The 14680-nt window shown below is 40.0% G+C and overlaps 1 pseudogene across 1 annotated transcript in view; it reads right to left on the minus strand.

Annotated features, from left to right (window-relative positions):
- The window catches only part of LOC311144366 (piwi-like protein 2), a 35862-nt pseudogene extending 25664 nt beyond the window's left edge, over positions 1–10198 (minus strand). The window contains exons 1-5 of the transcript in view: positions 10195–10198; positions 2751–2832; positions 2407–2524; positions 2181–2287; positions 1577–1657 (exon numbers count right to left, since the gene is read on the minus strand). The product of the transcript in view is annotated as a piwi-like protein 2 (transcript). The remainder of the gene's footprint in view (positions 1–1576; positions 1658–2180; positions 2288–2406; positions 2525–2750; positions 2833–10194) is intronic.
- Between the last annotated feature and the right edge of the window lie 4482 nt (positions 10199–14680).

Here is a 14680-nt window from a genome sequence, read left to right on the forward strand (position 1 = left end):
ATAGGATTGAGGTCAGGGCTTTGTGATGGCCATTCCAATACCTTGACTTTGTTGTCCTTAAGCCATTTTGCCACAGCATGGGAGTATGCTTGGGGTCATTGTCCATTTGGAAGACCCATTTGCGACCAAGCTTTAACTTCCTGACTGATGTCTTGAGATGTTGCTTCAATATATCCACATCATTTTCCTTCCTCATGATGCCATTTATTTTGTGAAGTGCACAGTCCTTCCTGCAGCAAAGCACCCCCACAGCATGATGCTGCCACCCCCGTGCTTCACGGTTGGGATGGTGTTCTTCGGTTGGCAAGCCTCGCCCTTTTTCCTCCAAACATAACGATGGTCATTATGGCCAAACAGTTCTATTTTTGTTTCATCAGACCAGAGGACATTTCTCCAAAAAGCACGATCTTTGTCCCCATGTGCAGTTGCAAACCGTAGTCTGGCTTTTTTATGGCGGTTTTGGAGCAGTGTCTTCTTCCTTGCTGAGCGGCCTTTCAGGTTATGTCGATATAGGACTCGTTTTACTGTGGATATAGATACTTTTGTACCTGTTTCCTCCAGCATCTTCACAAGGTCCTTTGCTGTTGTTCTGGGATTGATTTGCACTTTCCGCACCAAAATACGTTCATCTCTCGGAGACAGAACGCATCTCCTTCCTGAGCGGTATGACGGCTGCGTGGTCCCATGGTGTTTATACTTGCGTACTATTGTTTGTACAGATGAACGTGGTACCTTCAGGCATTTGGAAATTGCTCCCAAGGATGAACCAGACTTGTGGAGGTCTACAATGATTTTTATGAGGTCTTGGCTGATTTCTAATGATTTTCCCATGATGTCAAGCAAAGAGTCACTGAGTTTGAAGGTAGACCTTGAAATACATCCACAGGAACACCTCCAATTGACTCAAATGATGTCAATTAGCCTATCAGAAGCTTCTAAAGCCATGACATCATTTTCTGAATTTTCCAAGCTGTTTAAAGGCACAGTCAACTTAGTGTATGTACACTTCTGACCCACTGGAATTGTGATACAGTGAATTATAAGTGAAATAATCTGTCTGTATGTCACACCCTGGCTCTGGGACTCATTATGTTGAGCCAGGGTGTGTTCATTTCTATGTGTGTATTTCTATGTTGGTGTTCATTCTAGTTTGTTGTATTCTATGTTTGCCTGAGTGACTCCCAATCAGAGGCAACGAGTGTCAGCTGTTGGCTGGTTGTCTCTGATTGGGAGCCATATTTAAACTGTATGTTTTCCCTTTGTGGTTGTGGGTTTTTGTTCCGTGTTCGGTCATTGATACCGTGGACGTCACGAGTCGTGTTTTGTTTTGTATTTTGATGCTTTAACTAATTAAAGTATGTTTGTTCATCACGCTGCGCCTTGGTCTACTCCTTACCTCGATCGTGACACTGTAACCAGTTGTTGGAAAAATTACTTGTGTCATGCACAAAGTAGATGTCCTAAGCGACTTGCCAAAACTATAGTTTGTTAACAAGACATTTGTGGAGTGGTGGAAAACCAGTTTTAATGACTCCAACCTAAGTGTATGTAAACTTCCGACTTTAACTGTACTCACCGACGTTTCCCAAGTATGACTGCGCTTTTTGGATCGTAAAGATTCCGCCCCACAAGCTTCAGTCCCAGGATGCTCATTAACCTTGACAACATACAGGGAGAGAACAATAATGTCTTGTCGCACCATTCAGTGAAAAGGCTTTTTAGGATTTAGGGGGAAATGGACCGTTTTAAAAGACGTCTGGACTTGTGTGTAAAACAGCTGAGGCATCTCAAGAAAGCAAATGTCTTTGCTTGAAGCTATCAAGCGAGGACAATAGATGACTCCACGTAGAGAACAAAGGGGAGGTTAGCTAAATACTGACAGCATGGCTGCACTTAGGTCTGGTTTCCCCCCAGAGAACTTCTCTCATAGGTAGACCATAGGCCTTTAAAAAAAACTACAAAAACAAGTCAAGGTCAATTAGTGGTGGACAATTAGCGGCTCATATTGCAGCACTGGGGTATATTTTTATTAGAGACCAAATGGAAAACAACATACTGAAAACAGGAAGGGACTACCTGAACTTGTCCAATAAGATCCATTGTTTTCCGTTGTAAAATGTTTTGCTATGGTATGCCCTAATGAATGCTGCATTTTGCCCTTATGAATAAGGCCCTGTTACCTCCTCAGCACCACGTTGTAAAAGGGGATGCACAGGTCAGAATGGAGTGGCAGGACCTCAGAATGGGGTGTCATCTGAACCTTGATGTCAACCTCCTCCGTAAGCAGCTGTTCCCATTGAGTGTATTTCCAAGTATAAGCCAATTATTTGCACATAATTAATACACATCTATACTCAAGACATACAGTAGGCCAGACTTCAGAGGCATCATTGAAAAGTAACCTACCTCTTCCATCTTCACATGGAGGTAGAGAATTGAGCCGTCAAAAGCAACAACCTCTCCCGTGGTGGGGCAATGGTCCTTTATCATGCCAAATCGCAATCCCATCGACTCCACGTTGGGACTGAAAAGTGGGACAAATTGAATAATAAGTTAAATTTAGATGTGCTGGCGCTACTGAAATGTTTCTATGGAATGAGGTGCTCATCTGAGTGAAGTCATAACTCATGTAGTCCCAAAAAACATTTTCAAATACTCCTCAACAGAGCAAATGTTATTTCTACAGCAGATATTTTTCACAGGAATGTTGCTTTTGAATGTAACTATTTTTTCCTAATACATGTACTTATGTGAAAGTGACATGCTACTGATAGACTGCCTTGTTCCTGCAGCCAATGGTGATGTGGTTTGAGCCTATGGGCAGTTTTGTTCCTTTGGCAATGGTTCACTGCAAAGGGAGAGAAAATAACCTTTCAATGACTAGGTCTAACAGTCATAGTCATAAAACACACAATTCATAATATAATGAGCTCCAAAAGTATTGGCACAGTGACACATTTGTTGTTGTCTTGGCTCTGTACTCCAGCACTTTGGATTTGAGGGTATTTTCATCCATATTGGGAGAACCGTTTAGAAATTACAGCACTTTTTGTACATAGTGCCACCATTTTAGGGGACCAAAAGTATTGGGACAAATTCACTTCTGTGTATTATAGTAAAAAGTAAAGTATTTGGTCTCATATTCATAGCACGCAATAACTACATCAAGCTTGTGACTCTACAAATTTGTTGGATGCATTTGCTATTTGTTTTGGTTGTGTTTCAGATTATTTTGTGCCCAATAGAAATTAATGGTAAATAATCTATTGTGTCATTTTGGAGACACTTACATTGTAAATAAGAATATAATATGTTTCTAAGCACTTCTACATTAATGTGGGGATGCTACCATGATTACGGATAATCCTGAATAAATCGTGAATAATGATGAGTGAGAAAGTTAGACGCATAAATATCATAACCCCCCAAAATGCTAACCTCCCCTGTTGTTGTAATGGTGCGAGGTTAGCATGTTTTGGGGATCTGCTATTTGTGAGTCTCTGTTGTGTGGCGCACATAAGGTGATGAAGTTACACTTGTATGCAATTCATTACTAAATGTTTGCCATCAGATATCTTATAATGGCTTTCTGCCAGAAGTCAAAGAGCTCTGGATGAGTTATCTGTACAGCTGCCATTTTTTCCCTATTCTTCCTACTAGCATTTTTTTTCTCTTCCGTTCTTCTCCCCTCTGCTCCTGTACACATGCTGCTCTTCCTTCAGAAAAGCATGCATCACAATTTCTCTCATTCACTTTCGCTTGTAAATGTCCACTCACCAAAAATGACATTCGGTAGCTACTAGCTATGCTTGTATAACTTTATGAGCTGGATTTGCCTGTCTTTGCAATTAGTTTGTTTGTTTTCGCTCGTTAGCGTTTAGCTATTAATTTTTTTGCTATTAGTTTGTGCGAATTGTTGACTAATCAATTTGGCTATTTAACACTAGAACCGCCTGGCCTTTCAGCATATACAGTGCATTCCGAAAGTATTGAGACATGTTGACTTTTTCCATATTTTGTTACGTTACAGCCTTATTCTAAAATTGATTAAATAGATTTTTTCCCTCATCAATCTACATACAATACCCCATAATGACAAAGCGAAAACTGTTTTATTTTTTTAGCAAAATTATAAAAAATGAAAAACAGTAATACCTTATTCAGATCCTTTACTATGAGACTCGAAATTGAGCTCAGGTGCATCCTGTTTCCATTGATCATCCTTGAGATGTTTCTACAACTTCATTGGAGTCCACCTGTGGTAAATTCAATTGATTGGACATGATTTGGAAAGGCACACACCTGTCTATATTAGGTCCCACAGTTGACAGTGCATGTCAGAGCAAACCACAAGCAATGAGGTCGAAGGAATTGTCCGTAAAACTCAGAGACAGGATTGTGTCGAGGCACAGATCTGAGGAAGGGTACCAAAAAAGTTATGCCACATTGAAGGTCCACAAGAACATACTGTAAATGTGACTAGTTGTTGAACACACTGGAGATCAAGAAAAAGAAGGTAAAGAGCAAGCCCTGCGTGCATATTATGAGTGCCAAACAGGTGCTGTATAGATTACAATATAATTTTTCTGACCGTTTGGAACAATGTAAACAACACTAAATAAAGTATACGCCTACCAGAGAATGGCCCTTTCTGTTGGCACACCTGTCTGTTGTAACGTTTTTTTGTTAGGCCTTTATTTCAACAGTCGCATTCATTCGTGAATGTAATTTCCGAAATGGAATGGTTTATTTGTTGTTTAAGCTAATTATTCAAGGCTCCCTTTATTTTATTTAAAACTAAAATGCTTGATTGCATTTCAAATCATGAATGACTCATATGCTGTGTGATGACATGAACGAATGAATGATTGATACAGTAGCCTATTGAAAATTAAGCCTAAGAATGTTACGGTATTAAGACTAAAAAGGATGTGCTCTTAGGCCTACAGCTCGATGGTGGTTATACAAGGCTGCTATACTAAGCCTACTACTGATAATTACATTACTTATAATAATAATAACAACAACAACAACCACAATAAGAAGGAGCGTTATTATTATTATTATTATAAATAAAAAATTTAAGACAATTTGGAACAGTGTAAACACAAAATAAATTATAAATAATACCAGAGAGGCTGTTAACGAACAAAGGTGTAAAGCCTTTATCACAGCAAAGCAAAGATATTAAAAGTGCCATATTTGTTTACTTCATGTCATTGTGTGAGGCTTGGTGCTCTTGGAAACAGTAGGCTATTAAACAAACACTCAAACAGGCAACAGAAGCAGGATCTGTCTTATTTCTGTAGATATATTGATGATGTATAAAGCCAGGCACATTTAACCGTTAGGCTATTGATTAAGTTTGTGTTTCCTCTCTCCTTAATTTTCTTAGACAATAAGGCAGGGGCTGTTTTCTCATCTCCTCATTCTGCTGCTGTTCTCAACACCATTACGCTATTATGCACATAGCAACATGGTCTAGGAAAAGGCAGCAATTCAACAGCGCACTGATGTGTTTCAGAACCGTGTACAGCGGTTCCGCTATCCAACAAGGGAGAAAGTGCATTTTTAATAAAATAATATTCTTTTTATTAGTGTTGCACCATTGTTCTTATGTAATATAACCATATACAATTTCAGTAGCACGTTTTAGACTGACGGACTGTGCCATCCCCACGGCCTCCACAATGGACCAGTCCACTCAGACCTCCACAATGGACCAGTCCACTCAGACAGGCCTCCACAATGGACCAGTCCACTCAGACAGGCCTCCACAATGGACCAGTCCACTCAGACAGGCGCGAATCAGACAGGTGTCTTGTACACCATATTTTTTGTACTGCTCGACTAAAGAAATCTCAGTCGACCAATAGCCTATCGACTAAACAATCGACCAGTCGAAAAAATGGGGTCAGCCCTAGGTGTTTGTTAACATGACAGTGCATTTTTTATTTGATTCGGCGCCATTTAGGTTAGGTTAATTGATCGGAGAATCCTGCATGATGTAAAAAGTGTCTGTCACATTACATTGTCATACATTTTATCTCCAGCCTGTAGGCTACAGAAAAGGCCACATACTCTTTCTACCATATCCTATATCTGCTACATTATTTGCATGTGCATTCGGAAAGTATTCAGACCATGACTTTTCCACATTTTGTTATGTTACAGCATTATTCTAAAATTGATTAAATTGTTTTTTCAATCTACACATAATACCCAAATAATGACAAAGCAAAAACAGGTTTTTAGAAATTTCTAGAAATGTATAAAAAACAAAGAAATGAAATATCACATTTACATAAGTATTCAGACCCTTTACTCAGTACTTTGTTCAAGCACCTTTGGCAGCGATTACAGCTTCATGTCTTCTTGGGTATGACATTACAAGCTTGGCACACCTGTACACACAATGGATAATTAATAAATAATGAGATGGGCATATAATGAAAAGGATAAGGATATGTGAGCGGATTTCCTGTATATGCACAGCATAAATTATGCATTCTAGAAGCAAAGGACTTTAGTAGCATGGTGGAACTGGCCTGCTTTTGCCCCAGGCTAAGCAGCAGGTTTTGAGCTTATCACCTCATTCTCCTTCCTACCTGCTGCCTCTGCCCATCATGTCCTCAGGGAACCCATCTCCCCCCAGGCCGGCGACTGCCACTGCGCCAGTAGGGCCTGTCTGTGGTTTGAGCTCTGCTCCAAAATCTCCAACAGCACCCCTTTCTGCACCAAAAAGAACACCAGAGAAAAACACCAGGGGATTCAGTGGATTCATCCCTCTTCTCCTTCATGGGGCCTCATTTGGTGCGTAAGGAAATCAAGCAAGCGTACCAGTTCCCTAAATCTTTTAAAGCTCAAATTACTATTTGACTCTGTTAAATTTTTAGGGGAGTGCTCAGTACTTAGATGCTAAGTGGGATAAGGCAAATCTATTTATTGCATACAAAAGATGGCTTAACTTTAGTGCATCAATATTTAACAGATTTCTAATATCCGACTTTTTTCCAAAGTAAAGGCCAACCATTATTCTTAACCCTAGTCATTTTAACTAGTGCTGAGCGATTAGTGCCTTTTTGGAGTTCGGTTTGGTATTGATTATTAAAAAATAATCAACGTTTTCAATTTCGGTTTTGATTATTTTGGTTGAATGCTCTAACACAGAATAAAACAATTAATAAAACTCCCATGATGGTGGTGACTGCCCATTACTGCTTATCACTTACTAACCATCATTTATTCACATTCCTTTACTAAAATATTTCAGTTGTGTATATTACATTGGTTTTATTTGATGACAACTCCCTACTACATCGCACAGTTCAGGCTGGATCTGATTTCTCTAGAGAAATTGTGCAATGTGCGCATTGAGCTCGCAGAAAAAAACGGAACGAAATGGAATTCAAATAATTGAACTGATGTAGATCAGAAAATTAACCAACATTTTGATTAATCACTCAGCACTAATTTGAACTCAAACTCAGAGATGGAGTGGAAAACGTGATCTTCCCAGTTAGTTTGATCCAGTATGCCTTCATCTCTAGGCTGTCTCCCAAATGGCACCCTATTCCCTATGTAGTGCACTACTTTTGGGCTCTGGTCAGAAGTAGTGCACTACATTGGGAATGGGGTGCCATTTGGAATATAAACCTAGTCTTTCATAAACTCATTATTACTCACACACTGGCAGAGCACCCCTGCGCCAGGAGGTCTTTGAGGGTTCCATTCCCCTGCCTCTGAACATGGACACCAGAGACAACCCCTGGCCTTGGGTGGTATTTGAACAATTTCGAGCGGGCGGCAGGTATCCTAGAGTGTTGGGCCAGTAACCAAAAGGTTGCTGGTTCGAATCTCCGAGCGGACTTGGTGAAAAAGCTGTCGTAATTGCTCCTGTAAGTCGCTCTGGATAAGAGCGTCTGCTAGATGTAAGTATGTCATCTGCCCTTGATTGAGCTTGTATTGAGTGCAATGGAACTAATTCAATAGTCCCATAAGCGCAAACCACATTGAACCCTAGTCTGAGTTGAAGTTAGAAGAAAGACTTTACAAATCTGAAGTAACACAACACAAACTTGCTTGATTACTACTTCCTCTTCTGCCTGCAGACTTGGTATCTCTTCAGGCCAGTCTTGTGTGACAGGTTGACCTGGAGGGGCACCCCTCTTGCCACCCCTAACGTCGGCTCAGCTGTCGAGAGAAGCAGCCCTCTTGTGCGGCCAAGCCCACCATCTTCTGATGTGGGCATGAGTATCCCCCTGGCGAAGCCAATGGAGGGCTCGCTCGCTGGGAAGGGCACTCCTCTCTTTTACTGCATTAGCATTGTATCACCAGGGTTGGTGAAACCCCTGGCTCATCCTAAGCCCGCAGACCCATCTGCTGCAAACAGCAGACCTCTGGCTCTTCCTGTTGCTGGCTCATCTGACAGAAGTCCTTTCTCCTGCTGCTGCAGCCAAGGCATGTGGGAGGCCTGAGAACCGAGTCTTGTTTGGATCCATTCCGACTAGCTTCTCTCACATACAATGACTGTCAGCTGCAAATGAAAAGGCAAAGGGAAATATGGAAACTCGCTAAACCATGTGAATGCTCTAGATGTTAATATGCATGTAATTTGTATTTTCTCATAATGAAAGACCTACTTTACTAGTATCAAAGCAGGTATGGAAAATGTATTATGACGGGGCAAAAGACAGCAGGCGACTTGCTGAGTGTGCTCAACGCAGAGGGCGCACCACTTGAGTTCACTCAGCAAGGCTCAGCCGCCAAGCCAATTCATGTCAGGGTAGAAGTTGCAATATTGACGCTCGAGAAAGCAACCGGTTGCGGCCAGTCGGGGATAGCTAGCCGGCTAACTAGTTGCATGTGTTTTTTCTCCCTAACATTCATTAGACTAGTAACGTAAACTACTCAGACATTTTATACCAACATCAAAGGTTAACTCAATATTGCAATAGCAATTTATAATGTTTAACAAAAGCTAATGAATGCTAACAGGTGCATCATTAGCTAGCAGCAAGCGTGACTGCTTTTTCTTGCAAGAATATGCACCGGTGGAAAACGGGAGCCGAGAGATAATCATATTTCAGCAAGCTTTGCTATTTCGTTGCGTGTGAAATATGGAGTGAAATATGATTCTTTACAATTCAGAATGCCAAACCTTATTTTCATCAACTTTTGCTGTGTTTACAGGCGTTTGGAGGACTTGCATCTCAAAATGTGTACCAACCTTTTTGCCACTTGACAACTGTACTACAGTCTGTAGCCAAAATTACCGGAATGTCTGGACACACCCTGGTAAATTGAACAAATTTGTCAAAAGTGCATTGGCTCACAAAAGCTGTCAATCTGGGAGAAAAAAATATTCAATATTCAATAAAATATTGTAACATTTTATGACAACATACATTTTCACAAGTGATGGTGTAAAAATGTTAGCAATCTATTTTATAATATCTGACATGATGTATTAGAAGATGCTATGGTCAATTCTAAACATGTCCATTGTTGATACCGTAGGAAGACAGCTGTTTTGCATGCATCAATATTTATCATCAGTCGGACCTAGCATTGCATTTTACATGGAAGGTTATACTGTAGCAAGTAAACAACATTTATATTTATTTATCTTAATGATTTTACCCTGTATAAGCTCACCATGGGAACCTGTCAAGAAAAATCTTTTTGTCTTGTGACTTGTCATCACTACAGTGCATGCTGCTGGATGATAACAGGAATGCATATCACCAAAACCAGCCCCACATACTGTATCACCTGAGTGGGAGATGGAAAGTGGGCCTGTTGTTTGGATTACATTTTGATTTATAGCTGTACACAAGAGACTGAGAGATTTGTTTGATGTGTCGATACAATTGAACATCGTGCAGGCAGTTGACATTTTATGTTTACTCACACACATATTTTTGGCTGCTGCAAAGTCACCCTGCTGTTTTCCTTTCAGGCCAGCTGCATCCCAGCTGGTCCAGGCCATGGCATCAATGTGGTGGTGAGTAGTCCTAGGGATAGACCTACAGTAGTAACCCCACTAACAACAAACGTTCCTACGACTTTAGAGAACGTTTCCTTAAGAGTCTCATTAGGTTATTACCTAACGTTTTTATAGAAATGTTCCAGTGACCCGCAAGGACTGTTTCTAAGTAAGAGACCATTCCTTTAATGTCAAACAGAACTTACCCATGTTGTCCGAATATTCAATATGAATGTTCTACAGACGTTCTATGGGAACGTTGCAAGAATATTCCTGTGTCCAGTTTTCTGAGGGTTAGGAGAATATTCCATCAACGTCCCACCAAACATACACAGAACATGGTTGCTGTGTTCTAAGAATATAAGATATTAATGTTCTAGACACATTTCATGGGAACGTGGCAAGAACATTCAAGTGTCCAGCTTTCTGACGGTTAGGAGAATATTCCATCAACTTCATGCCAAACATACGGTTGCCATGTTCTCCGAATTTAAAATATTAACATACTAGACACGTTTCATGGGAACGTTGCAGGAACATTTCTGTGTATCCCCCACATCACGCCTTCTTACTGTTGCCAAGCCCATCAAGACCCTGATTGGTGAACCACTGAGTCACTCACAGCTCTTTGTCTGTTGGCACGGTGACAGACTTTTTTTTGACTTACATGATTACATTGTGCATGTTAATTTATACATTGATTATTATCAGTGGCGATTTTAGTATGTCAATCTTGGTGGGGTCAAACTCATTATAATTTTTTTATGCATGCCAGCAAAGCCACTACACTACACAACACTAAACAATACATTAATTGCACTAATATTCGATGATGACATTTCTTTAAAACAGGCTATATGCTACAGGTGCACCACCAAGTCAGAACAGTAGGCTAAGTTATTAGGGGAAAGGGACAAAATTATTAGGGTGAGGCACATGGGCTACTAACAGTTTACTACACAACATACACTAAGTATCACTTTCTTAGCATATACATATCTCCCTGGCATCTTACAACATTTATGCAGCAGCATACAGTGAGGGGAAAAAAGTATTTGATCCCCTGCTGATTTTGTACGTTTGCCTACTAACAAAGAAATTATCGGTCTACAATTTTAATGGTAGGTTTATTTGAACAGTGAGAGACAGAATAAAAACAAAAAAATCCAGAAAAACGCATGTCAAAAATGTTATAAATTGATTTGCATTTTAATGGGGGAAATACGTATTTGACCCCCTCTCAATCAGAAAGATTTCTGGCTCCCAGGTGTCTTTTTATACAGGTAACGAGCTGAGATTAGGAGCACACTCTTAAAGGGAGTGCTCCTAATCTCAGCTTGTTACCTGTATAAAAGACACCTGTCCACAGAAGCAATCAATCAATCAGATTCCAAACTCTCCACCATGGCCAAGACCAAAGAGCTCTCCAAGGATGTCAGGGACAAGATTGTAGACCTACACAAGGCTGGAATGGGCTACAAGACCATCGGCAAGCAGCTTGGTGAGAAGGTGACAACAGTTGGTGCGATTATTCGCAAATGGAAGAAACACAAAATAACTGTCAATCTCCCTCGGCCTGGGGCTCCATGCAAGATCTCACCTTGTGGAGTTGCAATGATCATGAGAACGGTGAGGAATCAGCCCAGAACTACACGGGAGGATCTTGTCAATGATCTCAAGGCAGCTGGGACCATAGTCACCAAGAAAACAATTGGTAACACACCATGCCGTGAAGGACTGAAATCCTGCAGTGCCCGCAAGGTCCCCCTGCTCAAGAAAGCACATATACAGTGGTGAAAAAAAGTATTTAGTCAGCCACCAATTGTGCAAGTTCTCCCACTTAAAAAGATGAGAGAGGTGTAGTGTATGGAGATTATGACTTTGCTAATGTTTTCAAGTGGAACCTGAGAGGATGTTTATTCAGTTTCAGAGGGAGTTGTTTTAGAGTGGCGCCCCATAGAACAGAGGGAGTGTGTGTTGTAGACAGGGGATTGGACAGTAGAGGGAGCCACCCATATTTTGGGAAAAATTATAAGTACTGGGTTTAAACAAAGAACAGCAGAGCGGACATTGTAATTTGGAAAACACTGCTCTCCGGGTGATCATGACATCTGTAAACTTATGCTGAAATCTTGTGATATGAATAAAACTTATGATCAAAGTTCAGTATAAGCGGACTCCTTTGTTTAACAGCATAATTAGCAACATTGACTCGACACTACAAATGGCGACGAGTGATGAGGCGGTTTATGTCTCTACAGTGTTTCATTAATGAACGTGACTCTCGCTCAAGACGCCGGCTTATAAGGTGAGATTTCTCACTGTCTTGTGTGTGTTTCCTTCGTCTGCTTTTGGGTGTGTGCGCTCAGGAGATGTACCGTAAAGGACCGGTGTGTGCTGCTGTTGCTTTTATTGCTGTGGACTAGGGGTCTGGCCTAACCATTCAAAATTTCTTTGCACTGGTAACCAGCGCAAAAAGGGGGGAGTGTCTATAGAGTGTCTACAGAGATATTTTGCTTGAATAAGAATTCAAGAACAATCGATTGAGAGGAATAAGGCCTAGGCATATGTGTGTAACTTAGAACCGCTGTGGATCAACGATAAGCCCTTTTATAAAGGCGACCTCTAAGGTGGGCCAAAAATCCTAATAACGCGTTAGGTGTAATTAGGTGAGTCCTGGGGACTTAAGGCCGTGGTATAATGTGATTGCATGTTACTGCTCAGCTGGTGATTGACGAATCATTTGTTTGATGTGACCACTCATTTCAATTCCACAGGGACCTCGTGGTAGCACAAATTTAGCACTCATAAAGAATTTTACGGCACGGCGGAGGGAGAAATGCTAAACGTGGCCTGCTAATTATGCTACATGCTAATGCCAATGCTAAATGCTAATTTATTCTTGCTACATGCCAATTTTGATGCGGGTTATGTTCGGTATTTTTTCCTTGGTGGTCCATTGGAATGGGACGAGCCACCAATATTGTGTTTAGATAGTTTGGGCTTGGTGCCTGATGTTTTGTGAGCTCTGTTAAGTGTTATTGTTTGTCTATAAGGGTAAAAGAGAGGAGGTATAGCAGACTGCTAACGTTCTGTTGTCTGGAGTGAAGAGAGCTGAGAGAGAACTCCTTCCACTGTGAAATCGTAGTGATGAATGTACTGCGCATGCGTGTGATTTTACGACACTAGAGTGACGTAGGGGTAAATAGGTCACTCCTCTGCTACACTGTGCTGTGGGGAGGCGTAGACGAACGAAGGAACAAAAGACATCGAGATTTAGAGACTAATGGTGTATTCTGGTTGTTACATCGGCTGTTGTTTGAAGATGAAACTGTTTTCTTGAGACCTATTGAATTGATAAATGAGAGAGAGATGTTGACGGATTAAAAATAAAAATAATTAAATAAATAAATAAAATAAAAATGTTATTGAGCTATTTATGCGATTCCTGAGTTATTTCTTAGCGCGAATGTGACTGGAGGAATATTGAATGGTTGAAATAACTCAGTGACTGCATAAACTACTAAATTCTTGTCTGTTTCTTTGTTCTTTTGTCATATGAGAGACGATAAGAGGAACGAGAGGAGAGAGAGAAAGAGAGGAAGTGCTGACGTATACATCATGTGACAGGGTGTGACGCGACAGAGTCTGCTGCACCGGATCTCGTCAAATATCAGGCTAGTACTGTTATGTTTACAAAGTCTTCCCCTACAGGATATTTGATGTTATGACAATTTGACAAGGACTTGGCAAAAGACTGATCAATTGATGAAAATAAAAATTGCATTTTGGAGTTTTTGTGCATGAGTGGGTTTGATTAGAGTTGTGTTGAGAATCGAGTACTGACATTATACTGTAAAATTAAGATAATTGGGTGCTTATTAAATAATTGGTTTTTGAGTACTGTAGTGTTGCTGGATTATAGGTATTTTCTTTTTGGATTGCTCTGAAGTTGTCTACTTTCCTGTACTTTTCCTGATTGGAGGTGGTAAGATAGCCACTAATTGATAAATTAGTAAAATAAAATAAAACATTATTTTTGATTATTCATAAATTTATTGATTAATTGTTTAATAAAAATAAAAATAAATAATTATTTTTGAATATTCATATTTTTATTGATTAATTTTTATTATTTAGATTAAAAAAATAAAAATATTTTTTTTTTTAAAGGGAGGACACTATAAGCTATATATTCTAAAATAATAAAATAATTCACAATAAAGGAATATAAAAGAGTTGTTACAATGGAAAAAAGGATATCAGGACTATGAAGGTAATTACACCTGTTGATATAGTACAAAATAGTAATCCTTTAGTTAATGGTATTGCTAGATTATCCGGCAAATGGAACAAACGTTGGCCTGACATTGAACAACCATGGCCAGTGGAAGGGACTCTTAACCCTGATGTAATCAACATAATGAAAGTGCTTCTGTCAATTCATAAAGCAGATCAAAAGAAAGGGAAAAAAAGGGAACATCGTAAAGAAAAGAGACAAAGAGAACTGGGTGTTCTTAAGTTGTTTGAGAATGAAGGACAAAAACTGATAAAAGATGCCAGCGATAAAATAAACAAAGGTATAGAGAAAATGGTGAAACAAGGAAAGGCGACAGAAAAACTAATGGCAGAAGTCAGTACACCTTTCTCACATACAGATTCAGCAAAAAGACCCCCACCTTATGAGGAAGA

This window comes from Coregonus lavaretus (genome assembly GCF_964263955.1).
Source record: "Coregonus lavaretus genome assembly, chromosome: 17".
Taxonomy (NCBI): Eukaryota; Metazoa; Chordata; class Actinopteri; order Salmoniformes; family Salmonidae; genus Coregonus; species Coregonus lavaretus.